Genomic DNA, 14,928 nt, shown 5'->3' with positions numbered 1-14,928 from the left:
AGTCCATTCTGCATATGTAGAGAGCCTGTGTGACATTGCGGATGCAGCGATGTGCTGCAAGTTGTGAGACGCTGCATATGTCCCCTGATGCAGCCTGGACGGATCCAAAGGCATAAAAGGTGAATGCCACCGCGAGCTTCACTGCGACGGGCAGCACGGTCCTGGTGCCGATTTGAGGCTGCAGGAGATGGCATATCTCAGTAACGACATCCTTTCGGAAGCGCAGCCTTCTGACACGCTGATCCTCAAACAGGAGCATTGCCACTGGTAAAGCCGTGGGGGGTAAGGTCTCTTGCCCCGACGTCCACGGGCTCTCCTCCTTCGACCGCCAACATGGCCAACAGCCCTGCTCTCTTGATGCCGCCTTGCTCGAGGCTGGTGGCATAGTAATGCACCCATTAAAGTTTCAAATGCTGTATTTGTTATATCTTTAGATGCTCTGATAATGACTCCACGAGGCAATGTGTTGTACTTGAACTGTAGTGACCTTAGTCCTTTACTGATAACTCCAGTGTGAGGATCACACCTGGTGGCCTGCCTTTTATGTTAGGCCAGGCACACCTGTACAGGTAACCTACAAGTCTCCCACTGCAGTGCCCTCTGATGGCACACCTTGTAATAGTGCAAGCAGTAACCATGTTGGATACATGACGGTATTGTCAGTTATATCTGTCTGCTGCTGCAAACTCAGAGGCTCACACACCATGCTCTGTATAAACGTTGCACTAACTGTGACCTCCGAGGGAAGGGCTTCCTAATCCCTTTAAGCAGCCACCAGTTAACGACTCTGGAAGCCTGTACCGATGGTTTTTTCAGACTTGATTAGTGGCAGTCGCTAAATGAGGCGGCCGTACCTAATTTAGCGAGCGGGGTGCAAACATGGGCGTTGCACCAGGACTGACGTCATGATTGGAGTGATCATCAGCAGCCAGGCGCTAGCATTTTGCATCCCCAGTAAACTTCTACTGAATTTTCCGTCGGGGCGCTAAAAGCTGCCGGTAAGCTATTACGCTCGCATTAACGCCCCTTCTGGCTGCTAACTGAGGTGCTAGACAACCGAATTTTAAGCCCTTTAAGTTGTGTCACTATTATTTTGGAGGCAACATTGAATGGTAATTTATGCTGAGCAATGACCCACAAAAAACAAAGGAGATAAATAACTAGTAATTCTCTTTGGTGGTCCTGACCACAACACAAGGAGAATTCGGCTTTGAATAATGACCAAGGAGCAGGCAGACAGGTACTATCCCATCTAAAGGACAGCGCCTTTGACAACGCCTCAGAACTGCACTGTAGGACTAGCTTAGTATTTGGGTGTTGAACCCCAATTGTCCGATTCACAGTTCAGAGCGCTGCTACTGATGCAAGCTGACACTTTTTGCTGCTTTGTTTATAGTTTTTGACAAAGGTTTGAACTCTACTTGCCTGGTAGAAATCGGTCGGTTAGGCTTATAAAATTGAGCAGGTAACTTACCTGTCAATGTCCTGCCTGCATCCAGCTATCCTCAAGCTTCATCATCTCTCCTGAAGCCGGTGGGTCATTTCTATAAATAAGCAGAATGGGGTCTGATCATGTCATCAGGCCCCGATGACTATTTCACCTCCGACCTGAGAGGGGAAGCTGCTGTGGCTTTACTGCCCGGTGAACTCGGGTCCGAGAGGTTTGGAAGCAGAGGTGGTAATTCAAGATCAGGTTTTTACTTTCCTTTCCAATATCGGCCTGGCCTCCACGTCCACAGAATGCCCTGGTTTGCCGCTCGCTTCGTGGGCTCACGTGCTCCATACACAGCCCCTCCAAAAAATCGGGTCCAAAGAATCGATTCAGTATCCCTGCTGTTTCAGTATCGTCTCCTGTGAGTTTATCATGCTCATCCCTTGCGGCCCTATTCCTCTCGTCATTCTCCTTGTGTTATTTATGCGCCTATGGAATACATTACTATTTCTTTTTATATTGTTTGATATTTATTTTCATTTCATATTTCCTCTTTGCCTTCCTATTTGTCTTTCAGCCTCTTTCCTAGGCTCATCATGTTCCCTTTTTGTCTTCTTCTTTATTGTTTATGTACCTCCCGTACATCTTTTTCTTTAGATTCAGTATTATCCTCATCTCTTTATTTATCCATGACATCTCAATCATGGCTAATCTGCTCTACTTTTTTAGTGGAATATATTTCTCCTGAACTCTCTTGAGCTCCCCTTTAAATTTTGCCCCTTTGCCAGTCATATTTTTCTCCAGTATACCTTCCTTAGGTCCATCCCCATTCCCTCATACTTGGCTTTTTTCCAATTATTACTTTCGTCTATGTACTATCTATATCTCTTTCAATCATTGGCCCTGAAATCCCAGCCTCCTCGAGTCCGTAAGGAGTGTGTACGGACCTGGGAAGGCATCGCAAAAGCCGGTTTTCGACGCGCGATGCGCATGCACTGTAAACCAGCTTTTCCGAACTGTCAAGTTCTCGCATGCATCTTGGGGCGAAGGATATTCACATGGGCAAGATAGTAGTATTTGCCCATCTCTTGCCCAGCCAATGTCTTTAAAACTCTTGCGCCTGGTAAAAGCAGGCGCATAGCCTGCTTTTACCAGTGTAAGAGTTTTAAAACATATAAAAACATATAAAAATAAAATTTTAAATACACATTTTAATGTTAAAAATCCTGCCCACTAAGGTACGCTTATTATAAACCGTTTTTAAAAACTTTTTTAAAAATCGGAAAATTAATTAAATTAATGTTAAATATGTGATTTTTCTCCTATTTTTTTATTGGTGTTTTGGTGTTGGGGGCTGTTTCTCAATCATAATAATGAGAACTCCTACTTACGGAGTTGCCATTATTATGAATGAGAAAATACGTTACCTGGATTGGCTACCCAGTGCCATGTGACTCCAGCTCCAGCTCCACATCCGTCCAGACATGCACGCGCTCCAATGCGCAGGGAGAGGAGGCCTCAGTACCGGGATTTCTGGTGGACGCAGCAGCAAAATGTAAGTGCGCATCTTTTCTCTGGAATTGAGTCTATTGCCCGCGGGAAGAAGGAACCGAGATTTCAGGGCCATTATCTTAAATCATATTACATTGTGATCACGACTCCCTAGATGTTTTCCCATGTTTACTTCACTTATCTGCTTCGGTTCATTTCCCATTACTAGGTCTAGCAGTTCTTCCTCCCTTGTTGGGCTGCTTATATATTAGGGCAGTAAGGAATCTTGTACTCATGCTAAAAATGCTATCTATCCTCTGCGCCCCATTCACTCCCTCTCCCAGCCAATTTATTTGTCAGTAGCTGAAGTCCCCCATAATTATGATTCTGTATTTTTTACTAATTTCATATATTTGTCTATATATTTCTGGCTCCATTTCCTTTTCACTTTATCATGTCTGTATATACTTTTGTAAAACTATGCTCCTAGTTATGAAGCCCAAAATGCATTGGCCTTTTTTATGCTTTTATATAACAGCATTCACATTTTCAAGGAAAAATGGACTAGAAATTGGTTATGGCCCATTCCCAGTGCATAACCAGGAATGCGCAGACAGCACGTGCCCGAACCAGGGGGGCCAAAATTCAGCCTCCCTAAAAGGCCTCTTACCGCCAGAAAGCGACGGCCAAGCGGCAGAGTTGGGTGGCCGCCGATTTGTGGTCGAATGGCCGCCGCCAGCGACATTCACCTCGGGGGTTTCTGCAGCAGTGTTCACTTCTGCCCCACTCCCCCGACTTCCGCTGCGGCCTTGTGGATGGGGCCTTAAAGACGTCATCAGAGCGCGCACCGCTGCCTCTCCGCCCCAGAAGCTATATTCATTATTTAAAAAATCACCCTGCTGCCTGATGGTGCCCCTGGCAGCTTTCTGTGTCGGAGCACTGGGTGAATGAGGGACAGTCGCGTCTTGAGCGTGCGTTTCATGAGGAGTTCCGCTGGCGGGACTCCCGTGAGCGAGTGCGGGCGGGACCTGTAGGCCAGCAGGAGGTGTGATAGGCGGTACTGAAGGGAGGGTCCTTGGATGTGTAGCATGCCCTGTTTTATGACTTGGACCGCCCGTTCCACCTGGCCATTGGAAGTCGGCTTGAACGGCGCTGTCTGGACCTGCTTGATACCATTGCCCGACATAAACTCCTGGAATTCATGGCTGGTGAAACACGGGCCATTGTCGCTGACCAGGATGTCCGGCAAGCCATGGGTCGCGAAAACCATACACAGGCTCTCCACGGTGATGGATGTCGTGCACGAGTTCAATATGATGCACTCGATCCACTTCGAGTATGTATCGACAACGATCAGGAAAATTTTCCCCATGAACGGGCCCGCATAGTCTACGTGAATACGTGACCATGGTCTGGTGGGCCAGGGCCACGGGCTGAGTGGGGCCTCCCTGGGGGCATTGCCCAGCTGGGCACACATCATGCACCTGCGATCCCAGTGTTCCAGGTCTGAATCAATCCCCGGCCACCATACTTGTGACCGGGCAATGGCCTTCATTAACACGATGCCAGGGTGCTCGCTGTGGAGTTCCCTGATGAATGCTTCCCTTTCTTTCTGGGGCATGACTACCCAGCTGCCCCATAGCAGGCAGTCGGCTTGGACGGAGAGCTCGTCCATCCGTCTCTGAAACGGCATGACTTCCTCGGGGCATGCCCTGTGTGCGGGCGCCCAGTCCCCAGTCAGGACACATTTCTTTATCATGGATAAGAGGGGGTCCCTGTTGGGCCAGAGTTTGATCTGGCGGACTGTGATGGGGAGCCCGCAGTGTCAAAAACCTCAACGGCCATGACCATCTCGGCGCTCTGCTCCGACGCCCCCTCGGTGGTGGCCAGTGGGAGCCTGCTGAGCGCATCAGCGCAATTTTTAGTGCCTGGCCGGTGCCGTATGGTGTAGTCATACGCAGCCAGCGTGAGGGCCCATCGCTGTATGCGAGCTGACGCATTGGCGTTGACAGCCTTGCTGTAGGACAACAAGGATGTTAACGGCTTGTGGTCCGTCTCTAGCTCGAACTGTCTACCAAAAAGGTACTGGTGCATCTTTTTCACACTGTAAACAAACGCGAATGCTTCCTTCTCGACCATGCCTTTTCTATGCTCTCCAGGAGAGCGACCTGGAGGTGTAAGCCACCGGTTGGAGTCGACAGTCATCGTTACCCTGCTGCAACACACACCCACCCCGTAGGATGATGCATCGCACGTTAAAACCAGTTTTTTACAAGGGTCAGACAAAGTCAACAGTTTGTTGGAACACAGCAGGTTCCTCGCTTTATTGAAAGCCCGTTCTTGACAGTCCCCCCAAAACCATTCACAACCTTTGCGCAGGAGCATGTGTAACGGCTCCAACAATGTGCTAAAGTTCGACAGAAAGTTCCCAAAATAGTTCAAAAGTCCCAGGAATGATTGCAGCTCTGACGTGTTGCCGGGCCTGGGCACCCGGCGGATCGCCTCCATTTTTTATTCAGTGGGCCGGATCCCGTCTGCGGCAACCCTCCTGCCCAAAAACTCGACCTCTGGGGCCAAAAACACATACTTGGCCTTTTTCAGCAGCATAGCCTACGCGATCCAATCCACGTAGCACCTCCTCCAGGTTGTGGAGGTGTTCTTCGGTGTCTCGACACGTTATGAGAATGTCGTCTTGGAATACGATCGTTCCAGGAATGGATTTGAGCAAGCTTTCCATGTTTCTCTGAAAGATGGCTGCTGCCGAACGAATGCCAAACGGACAAATAATCCCTTGTGTGTCGTGATGGTGGTCAGAAGCTTGGATTCTTCAGCCAGTTCCTGAGTCATGTAGGCTGAAGTGAGGTCCAACTTCGTGAACAGCTTGCTACCTGCCAGCGTGGCAAAAAGGTCCTCCGCTCTCGGGAGCGGGTATTGGTCTTGCAGCGACACTCGGTTGATGGTGGCTTTGTAGTCGCCACAAATCCTAACTGAGCCATCTGCTTTGAGGATGGGAACGATGGGACTTGCCCAGTTGCTGAATTCAACGGCCGAAATTATGCCCTCTCTGAGCAGCCTGTTCAGTTCACATTCAATTTTTTCACACATCACATACGGCACCGCTCTGGCTTTGTGGTGCAGTGGTCTGGCATCCGTAATGATGCGTATCACTACTTTAGTGCCCTTGAACGTTCCGACACCAGGTTGAAACAGTGAGCCGAATTTTTGCAGGACCTGTGAGCATGAACTTCGCTCCACGGATGAAATAGCAGGCACATCCCCCCATTTCCAATTCATCTCAGCTAGCCAACTCCTCCCCAAAAGCGCGGGGCCATTTCCCTGAACGCTCCAGAGTGTAATCCATTATGTGTTACCACCAAGTTTGTACTGCCCAGCACTGGGATGATCTCTTTGGTGTACGTCCATAGCTGCGTCTCAATGCGTCCAGTTTGGACCTGCTAGCTCTGTGTGGCCATAGTCTCTCAAATTGTTGGGCGCTCATGAGTGACTGGCTAGCTCCCGTATCCAGCTCCATGTGCACTGGGATGCCATTCAGTAAGACTTTCATCATCATGGGTGGCGTTTTAATGTATGAGCAGTGGACGTCAGCCACATGAACTCGCTGAACTTCAGCATCTATGGCTTTACCCCAGGCCTCATCCTGCATTGCAGACCCCTCGTCTGGTTCCTCTGTCTCGCAGATTAGCCTCGCTACTGCCTTTTTGCACATCCTGGCAAAGTGTCCACTAACATTACAAATCCTACAGATATATTGCTGGAACCTGCAGCTTCTCGCAGTGTGTCTACTCTCGTACCTCCAGCATGAGCTGAGATTGAGATTGCTGTTGACAAAAGGACTATTACCAGGCATTCCTCTCTGATTGCCCATTTGGCTGTTTCTAAGCACTCTGATGGTGGGTGTTAATGATCCCATCGCGGGATGAATTGTTCCTCGAGATAGCGTGAATTGCCGATCCCCTTTCCATTTTCCTTGTTGCAGGCCCAACTGCCTGGCAGTTTCGAAATGCCCTTGCCTGCCTGCGGGGTCCCGAGCCGCGTTCACCATGTTAACTCCCTGGTCCATTGCCATGTTTGGACCAGGGCTGCGTGCATAAATTAGCTTGGTCTCCTCTTCCTCTGCCATAAAGGTCTGAGCTATCAATGCCGCCCCATCTAAAATCAAGTCCTTAGTCTTTATGAGCTTCCTGAAAATGCCGGCATGATTAATGCCCTTGATGAAAAAGTCCCTTAACATCTCTCCCCTGCAGGCATTGGAGAACTTACAGAGACAGGCCAAGCGCAGCAGTTCTGCCACGAAGTCTGAGACATTTTGTCCCTCCCGACGCCGGTGAGAGTAGAACCGGTGCCGGGCCATGTGTACGCTACTCGCCGGCTTGAGATGCTCACTGATCAGCTGGCTGAGCTCTTCAAAGGACATGTCCACCGGCTTTTGGGGTGCGAGCAGGTCTTTCATTAGCGCATACGTCTGTGGTCCGCAGCTGGTCAGTAGATGCGCCCTCCAATTGTCAGCCGCTGGCTCTTCCAACCAGTCCTTTGTGACAAAGCTCTGCTGGAGTCTTTCCACGAAGTCGTCCCAGTCCTCACCCAATCAGTAGCGTTCCTCTGTGCCAGCGGTGGCCATTCTCTTGGTTCGATGATTCCCGTTTCTCGTCGCCAAATGTAGTGTCCCCTGCACCTTACTACAAACTTACACGAGGCATGGATATATCAGACACGGTTACTCTGTGACCTTCACCTTTATTGCTAGGACCAGGGAGTGCTGACCCTGGGTGGGACCTCCCCTTTTATATCTTGAAACCCAGGTGAGGAGTGTCTCCTGCAAGTTCACCCCCTGTGGTCAGGGTGTGCATTTCTAGGGTACAGGTACAGTGTACATGAGTTACAGTTACATGACTATGTCATTGCAAGATGATTAAATACATGACACAGTCACCAGGCGCATCATTGAGCAGTGCATCGGGATCCTTAAGCAGAGGTTCTGTTGCCTGAACTGCTCTGGTGGAGTGTTGCAGTACACGCCTGAGCAGGTCTCCCCATTCGTGGTCATCTGCTGAATGCTTCACAACCTGGCAATCATGAGGGGCCAGCTGCTGAAGGTCGATCTAGCAGTATCACCTCAGGAGGAGGCACAGGAGGAGGAGGAGGAGGAGGAGGAGGACCAGGAGGCATCGTCTCCATCCCAACCCTGCAAGGGAAGTGCAGACCCCTCCCATTGCTGCTCATTTCCGATGAGTTAATGTCCACATCACCCTTCATCTTTGCATTTCCATGGCCACCCCGATGAGCCCTTTCACACATCAATTCCCACAGTCAAATGATATAGGAACACAAAATAAAGATTAATTACGAATAATGGGCTCAATTTTCCCCAGTGCCGTTTTTTGGCGTATATGAAGAGTAACGGACGTTTTTTTTGGGCCCGACTACGCAAAAAAAAAAGTTGTAAGTTTCCCCGTTTTAACTTGTGAATGTAGCCCGGTGCACATTGGCCTTAAGCTTTGTGGGTGGAGCCTAAGATCTGCGCCAAAAAGATCGGGTTGTCAGGGTAATGAGGGACACACTGGAAAGTGAAACATACAACACATTCTGGCCAGTTCACAGCAACCTGCACAGCAACCTGCAGCTATTTAAGGCAGCAGCTTAGCAACATGAAAATATTAGAGCTTTTGTGCCAAAAGTCTATCCTGTAAACTGTATGAATTGGAAAGGCCCCCATCCCCTCCCTCCCAGTGCCCGGTGCCGCTCCTAGCCCGGGCCGAAAGGCCTCTCCCCCCATCCCCCGGAGCCAGTGCCTGGTGCCGGTCCTAGCCTGAGCCGAAAGGCCTCCCTCCCCTGGAACCGGTGCTGCTCCTAGTCCTGATCGAATGCCACCGCCCCCCCTCTTTTACGCTGCTGTCCCGGCCATGGAACTGGATCTTCTGCGCTAATTCTCTTACCTGCGCTGATTTTGTTAACTGCCCAGAAGGTTTTTCAGAGCAGTCACATGTGCCGTCTTAAAAAAAATCATAGTTGGCCATACTTGCTTAAATGGCCAGAATTGGCGTGGGTGGCAGGTTACGCCCCCAATGAGCCACAGTCTCAAAGCCACCGGACATGACAACAGAAGATGCTCTGTGGCCTGTTGCCCAGAGTGCATGAGAGCATTCTGAGCTTCCAGGGCTGTGGTCACCCTGTCCAATGCAGCACTGATACGCTCATTCCTTTGTGTCTGTGCTGTAATGGCAGCTGCCACATTCCCAATGAGTTACGGTATCACAGCTGGATCCGCACATTCACTTTGGAAGTCCATCATCGCCTGCACACTGGCAATGATGGGCTCCATGGAGTGCGCAGAGCTTTTTTTTTCAAAAATATACTTTATTCGTATAAAAATGTTTATGATACATTGGAAAATAGTTCAGTACATTGCGGTCAGCAATTATATACAATTTGGATGCTGACAGTATTTCCATACAATGTACTAGCGTGCATTTCATTTCAAGGTACAGTTTACTACAATCCGTAAATCACGTGACATGTAGAACTGTGCAAATAAGGGTATTACATGGAGCAGATAAGAACAGGTTTACATTACATTCCAGGATACATTTCAATACCGCTCACAAATCACGTTACATGTAGCACTATGCAGATGAAAGCAGCACACAGAACGGATGGGAATACATTGACATTTCTTTACAAGTTACTAAACAGTGCAGAGATTTTCATTATACATGGCACAACACAGGTGTTTTTCAGTACATGGTGCTCTATGTATACAAGCAGATTAACAAGTACAGCCCGAGGGGGGTCTGATTCCATCCCCTGGGTTTATCGTGGCGGAAGGACCTTAAACTGTGGCTCTTCCCCATTGTGCCTTTGTGGCGACTGCACCAACCTTTAGTGCACTCCCTCAGCACGTAATCCTGGACCTTGGATTGCGCCAGTCTGCAACACTTGGCCTTGGACATCTCCTTGCTCTGGAAGACCAGCAAGTTTCGGGAAGACCAAAGTGCGTCTTTCACTGAGTTGATGACTCTTCAGCAGCAGATAATGTCTGTCTCAGTGTGCGTTCCTGGGAACAGTCCGCAGAGCACAGAGTCCTGTGTTATGGAGCTGCTTGGGATGAACCTCGACAGCAACCACTGCATCTCCTTCCAGACCTGCCTTGCAAAGGGGCAATCCCGAAGGAGGTGGATGCCAGTCTCGTCCACATGACAGCCGACTCGGGGGCAGAGTGCCGTGTCTCTGAAACCCCGGCTGTGCATGAAGGATCTGACGGGTAGTGCGCAGAGCTGTCGACAATGAGGGAGGCGGACTCCTCCACGCTCCTGACCACTTCCGACAGCCTGTCCGGCAATCTTACCACTGCCCCCAACACCTGGGAATGTATGGCCTCCACCCTTCTTTCATAAGCCCCTCTTGGCTGTCCTCCAGGCTTTGCATCTCATTGTCCAGATCAGCCTCTCCCGGCCTCGGCTGCCACTGCCCTCAAGGCTGTCCTCCAGGCTAGGCCTCAACAATGAAAAAGTGCCTGCATCGGGGTGCAGGACATGCCTCCTTCCCTCCATAGCCTGCATGAGTGTCTCCAGTTCGGCATCAGAAAATCAGGTTGCCCTGCTTTCTACTGGTGCAGCAGCCATGGCCTGAACTGAAAGGGCTTCCCTGCTCAGGGCCTAGCTGCAAACCCTGGTCTCCACCCTTCTTTCATAAGCCCCAAATTTATGGGCTTGTCTGAATCCTCTTCAGCAGAAACCTGGCTCATTAGCAACTAATTACCAGTAGGTGAATTTCACAGACCAAAGGCCACTCACCGCTCCCCACCAACACTGCTCAAAAATGCCGATTCCTACCAGACAATACCGCTGGCCGCCATTTTTTTTACTAAAAAAGCTGAATTTCGATCGAATGGCCACCACAACCATTGCGCCGGTAATGGTGGCCAAAAAGCAGTAGGTGCACCCGTTTCAGGCAGTCCTGATTTTCTACCCCAGGATGTCCCGAGGCCGGCCTGAAATTGGGCCTTGGGCCTCATTTACATTATCTGGGAGAGCTGCTGGAGCCTATTGTTCCTCTGCTGGTAAGTTGCCCATTTTAAGAAGATGAATTTTGGGCCGGTTGCCTTGCGAGCAGTCCTGCTCTGTGATGTCCAATTTCTCAAAGGGGCACTAAAACAGCCATTTGGCGTCTCATTCAGACATGTTATGGGCCTAACGCCTGTTTTAACCTGCTGCGAGGGATGCCTGATAAATGGCCTGACCTCATGGCAGGTCAGATGTCTTTCAGGTGCTGTTTGTGTTATGTATGGAGAAAGAGTCAGACTGAACACTGTGAGCTCAAAGTAAAGTGTGACCGTAGTCTTTTATTGCAGGTCTCCAGATTGCCTCTCCATCCTGTGAGGCCTCCTTAAATACCCGTGCTCCCAAGGGATTGTGGAATCCCTTGAGATCCAGGGGATGAGCCCTCTGGTGGCTGTACAGAGTAAATACAAGTTTACATATATAGCAACACTCCCCCCCAAAGTCAATAGTGTAACCACTTACAATGTGAGTCGATCTGGGGCCCATCTTGCCCTGGTTGTTCGTCTCAGTGTGAAAGTTGGTATTGTTGGATCATTTGTTTGGCCCTCACTGGGCTGCTGTGCAGCTGGCCTTGCTGGGCTGCCTGGTGTGTTGGGTCCTGCTGGGCTGCTGTGGATGATGGGTTCTGTTTCGTGGTCAACCGTGGTACCGGTTGTCACTGGTGTGTATGTTGGGGGATCAAAGAAGGTAGGGTCCAAGGTCGGTTGCTCAGGATAGTCCGCGAATCTGAGTTTGATTTGGTCCAAGTGTTTCCGGTGAATGAGTCCATTTGAAAGTTTGACCCGAAACGCCCTGCTCCCCTCTTTGGCCACGACAGTGCCGGAAAGCCATTTGGAGCCTTGTCCATAATTCAATGCAAACACAGGATCATTGATTTCAATCACGCGTGACACAGTTGTGCTATCATGGTATGTACTTTGTTGAAGCTGCCTGCTCTCTACCTATCCATGTAGATCAGGGTGAACTAACGAGAGCCTTGTCTTAAGTGCTCTTTTCAGGAGCAGTTCAGCAGGTGGAATTCCAGTGAGCGAGTGAGGTCTCGTGCGGTAGCTAAGCAGGACTCGGGATAGGCGAGTCTGCAGTGAGCCTTCAGTTACCCTCTTCAAGCCTTGCTTGATGGTTTGCACTGCTCTTTCTGCCTGACCATTGGATACTGATTTAAACAGGGCAGATGTGACATGTTTGATCCCGTTACGGGTCATGAATTCTTTGAACTCAGCACTGGTAAAACATGGCCCGTTGTCGCTCACCAGGACATCGGGTAGGCTGTGTGTGGCAAACATGGCCCACAGGCTTTCAGTAGTGACAGCGGACGTGCTAGCCGACTTTATCTCACATTCAATCCACTTGGAGTACGCTTCTACAACCACAAGGAACATTTTACCCAAGAACGGGCCTGCATAGTCCACGTGTACCTTAGATCACGGTTTGGAGGGCCAAGACCATAAACTTAGCAGTGCATCACTGGGTACATTGCTTAACTGTGAGCATGTATTACATCTGTGAACGCAGGACTCTAAGTCCGCATCGATACAGGGCCAGCACACGTGGGATCTGGCTATCGCCTGGGTGAGTACTGTGGAGGACATTGATGAAGGTCTCTGCTCTTCTTGGGAACCACTACACGATTGCCCCACAGAAGGCAATTTGCCTGTATAGACATTTCAACTTTGCGCCGCTGGAACGGCTTTATATCTTCCTGCATTTCCACTGGGACATTTGACCAGCTCCTGTGAAACACACAGCTTTTGACCAGGGATAATAAGGGGTCCTGGCACATCCAGGTTTTGATCTGCCGGGCCGTGACGGGTGATTGCTCACTCTCAAATGCTTCCATAATCTTTTGAAAGTCTTTTTGCCCATGATGGACTGGCTCGCACCCATGTCCAGTTCCATTGACACCGGGAGTCCATTTAGTTCAACATTCAGCATTATCGGGGGACAATTCGTGGTGAATGTGTTCACCCCCATGTACCTCTGCCTCCTTGGTCTGAGGCTTTGGTTCATCGTGATCCTCCGTGGATCTGTCCGTCTCTGCAACATGGTGGTTTGCAGGTTTAACAGGATTAGCAGCTCGCCTGCACATTCGCTGGAGGTGTCCCATTGTTCCACAGTTCTTGCAAACATACCCTTTGAATCGGCATGAATGGAAATGATGATCACCCCCGCAGCGCCAACAAGGTATTAATGGCCTTGCATTTATCACCCTTGATGGTGGACTCTGGGACATCTGCGGACATGCAGCTGCAGGCATGTGTGACCTGCCCTGTATGTTGCGATTTGAAACCAACACAACTTTTTTCACAGTACTTGTAGCAGCACTTGTGTGCTGAGAGATTTGCTTTGTATTATCACTGGTGGCAATGAATGCCTGGGCTATCGCTTTGGCCTTACTCAAGGTTGGGGTCACCACAGTCAAAAGTTTGCGAAGTATGGTTTCATGGCCAATGCCAAGTACGAAAAAGTCTCTGAGCATGTGCTCCAAATGTCCTTCGAATTCGCAATATCCTGCAAGGTGCCTTAGCTCGGCGACAGAACTCACAACTTGCTGGCCTTCAGACTTTGTAGGTGTAGAACCGGTATCTCACCAGCAGAACGCTTTGCTTCGGGTTCAAGTGATCTTGGACCAGTGTGAACAAATCATCGTACGATTTCTCCGTGGGTTTCACTGGAGTGAACAGATTCTTCATGAAGCCATATGTTGGTGCCCCACAGATGGTGAGGAGGATCGCCCTTCGTTTGACAGCGTTCTCTTCCCCATCTAGCTCATTGGCCACACAGTATTGGTTGAGTTGCTCCACAAAAGTACCCCAATCATCTCCCTCTGAGAATTTCACCAGGATGCCCACTGTTCTATGCATCTTTGGGTTCGCTATGTGTATTTCGTTGCCAGTTGTCATGTATGGAGAAAGAGTCAGACTGAACACTGTAAGCTCAAAATAAAGTGTGACCGTAGTCTTTTATTGCAGGTCTCCAGAGTGCCTCTCCAACCTGTGAGGCCTCCTTAAATACCTTGCTCCCAAGGGATTGTGGGATCCCATGGGACTCCAGGGAATGAACCCACTGGTGGCTGTACAGAGTAAATACAAGTTTACAGAGAAATGGCAGACCAATTGAACAAATACTTGGGTTCTGTCTTCACAAAGGAAGACACGAATAATCTTCCGGAAATACTAGGGGTCAGAGCATCGAGCGAGAAGGAGGAACTGAAGGAAATCCTTATTAGGCAGGAAATTGTGTTCGGGAAATTTTTGGGATTGAAGGCCAATAAATCCCCAGGGCCTGATAGTCTGCATCTCAGAGTACTTAAGGAAGTGGCCTGAGAAATAGTGGATGCATTGGTGATCATTTTCCAACAGTCTATCGACTCTGGATCAGTTCCTATGGACTGGAGGGGAGCTAATGTAACACCACTTTTTAAAAAAGGAGGGAGAGAGAAAACGGGGAATTATAGGTCGGTTAGACTGACATCGTTGGTGGGGAAAATGTTGGAATCAATTATTAAAGATAAAATAGCAGCATATTTGGAAAGCAGTGACAGGATCGGTCCAAGTCAGCATAGATTTATGAAAGGGAAATCATGCTTGACAAATCTTCTAGAATTTTTTGAGCATGTAACTAGTAGAGTGGACAAGGGAGAACCAGTGGATATGGTGTATTTGGACTTTCAAAAGGCTTTTGACAAGGTCTCACACAAGAGATTGTTGTGCAAAATCAAAGCACATGGTATTGGGGGTAATGTATTGACGTGGATAGAGAACTGGTTGGCAGACAGGAAACAGAGAATCGGGATAAACGGGTACTTTTCAAGTGACTATTGGGTGCTGCAGGGCTCACTGCTGGGACCTCAGCTATTTACAATATACATCAATGATTTAGATGAAGGAATTGAGTGTAATATCTCCAAGTTTGCAGATGACACTCAGC

Source organism: Pristiophorus japonicus, chromosome 8 (assembly GCF_044704955.1).
Source record: "Pristiophorus japonicus isolate sPriJap1 chromosome 8, sPriJap1.hap1, whole genome shotgun sequence".
Lineage (NCBI taxonomy): Eukaryota > Metazoa > Chordata > Chondrichthyes > Pristiophoridae > Pristiophorus > Pristiophorus japonicus.
This window is presented reverse-complemented; position numbering follows the sequence as displayed.